This window comes from Pteropus vampyrus, unplaced genomic scaffold (assembly GCF_000151845.1).
Source record: "Pteropus vampyrus isolate Shadow unplaced genomic scaffold, Pvam_2.0 Scaffold520, whole genome shotgun sequence".
In the NCBI taxonomy this organism is placed as follows: domain Eukaryota; kingdom Metazoa; phylum Chordata; class Mammalia; order Chiroptera; family Pteropodidae; genus Pteropus; species Pteropus vampyrus.
This window is the reverse complement of record NW_011889301.1, coordinates 686,842-688,922: the sequence shown is the minus strand read 5'-3', so window position 1 is coordinate 688,922 and position 2,081 is coordinate 686,842. Positions and strand designations below refer to the sequence as shown.

General features: G+C 43.3%; 1 pseudogene; it reads right to left on the bottom strand.

Annotated features, from left to right (window-relative positions):
- Positions 1-803: 803 nt before the first annotated feature.
- Positions 804-919, bottom strand: LOC111733085 (annotated as a pseudogene).
- Between the last annotated feature and the right edge of the window lie 1,162 nt (positions 920-2,081).

Here is a 2,081-nt window from a genome sequence, read left to right as displayed (position 1 = left end):
GAAGAGAGAGACTTAGGCCACAGCAGGGAACGGGTGGGGTTGGGGAGATACCACATGGCAAGTGGCAGGAACACATTCCAGGAATCATTTGAGGAGTGTCAAGTAGACTGCTTGCCTAAAGCTTCCCCCCCGGTGGCCAAAGTGCCTACCCTCTTACATTTGCCTCAAAGCAAAGGAGGCTCATTTTCCCCCTGGCTAATCATTGGATGCGGAAACAGTGATGCCTAGACCTTCAGAGGAGGCTTCCTGGAGAAGGTGGCCTTTTACAGGCAAGCAAGAATTGCTTGTGGGTGGGACACAGGGGCCAAGGCATTGCAAACAAAAGGAGAGCCAGTGCCTCAGAGAGGGGACACCGAGGCCCCAGGGCCATGGAGGAGTGGCAGGCCCATCCCTGGGATGAGGAGCCACGAGGCTGGACAGAAGTGCCAACTGGAGCCCAGAGGACCCTGTGTGTCCAGCTGAGAACTTCGGGGTTTTTCTTGAAGCAAACAAAAAAGACTGGAAAACTGTAAAGACAGACATGAAGTTAAACTCGCTCCTTAGAAAGATCACGGTGGTCACAAGTTGAGAACCGGATTGGAGAGGGGTGACAGTGCAGGCAAGCAGACCAGTGAGGATGGGAGGAGTACCTGGCCCAGGGCGGTGCTTCTGGAAGCATTCGTGTTGTGCAGTGAAGGACCCATTTTATTTTGTTTCCAGTCCTTCCTGTATGGATATCTTTGTAAAAATACTAGAAAAAGGAAAATTTTAAAGACGTACAAAATATAAGCCTTAGTTTTTGTTGTTGTTGTTGTTGTTATTTATACCTACAGCACCTGGTCTTCCCAGGTGGTCTCCCATCTAAGTACTAATCAGGCCTGACTCTGCTTAGCTTCCAAGATCAGACATTGGGCTTGTTCAGGGTGGCATGGCCATAGACCATAGACTATGGCTCCACTGGGGTGTGAACCCAGGAATTTCTGCATGTAAAGCAGACATGCTAATCGCTACACTATGGAACCACATCCAAGCCTTAATTTTTTAATCAAAAATATTTTAATTCAGGTAAAATACAAATAACATAAAATATACCATTTTAAGTGTACATTTCAGTAGCGTTAAGTACATTCACATTGTTGTGCAACCAATCTTAGAACCTTTTTATCTTGCAAAACTGAAACTACATTATTAAACAACGACTCTCATTTCCTTTCTCCCCAGCTCCTGGCAACCACCACTTGACTTTCTGTCTGTGAATTTGACTACTCCAGGTACTTCATATAAGTGGTATCATACAGTATTTATCCTTTTGAGATGGGCTTGTTTCACTTAGCACAATGTCCTCAAGATTCATCCATGTCGTAGCATGAGTCAGAATGTCCATTCTTTTTAAGACTAAATAATATTTCACGTTTTGTTTATCCTTTCATCTGTCAATAGACACTTAAGTCTCTCTGTCTTTTGGCTATGATGAATAATGCCACCATGAATATGGGTGTACGATATCTCTTAAAGTTTCTGTTTTCAATTCTTTTGGGTATATACCCAAAAATAAAATTGCTAGATCATCTGGTAATTTTATTTATAATTTTTTGAGGAACCACAATACTATTCCACAGTGGCTACACCAATTTACATTCCCACCAACAGTGCACAAAGGTTTACATCCTCACCAACACTTGTTATTTTTTGGTCTTTTGATAGTGACCATGCCAATGGATATAGAAAAAAACAAACAATTTTTTATCATTAGGTTCAACAGGTATAAAATGATCCTGTCAAATTGCTATATAACAGTTTTAAATGCTTACTCTCAACTTCTGCACTTATCTCATTACAGACCAATAAGGAACATTTCCCAAACTGGCCGCAGTCTGTGGAGTAGACTTTGAGCAGCACTGCCCGGGCAGTGTCCATCCCTGGGGGTGAAGAGGTCCAGAGAGTGAGAGCCGACCCTGACCCAGCTCTTACTCTCTGGCACTGCCTATACTCATCAGTTAATCAGTACAACACCCGTATGAAATAGATGCTGTTATTATACCCAGTTTAGAGATGAGAAAACAGAGGCACAGAGGTTAAGAGCCTCCCAGTGCCAGCAGGTT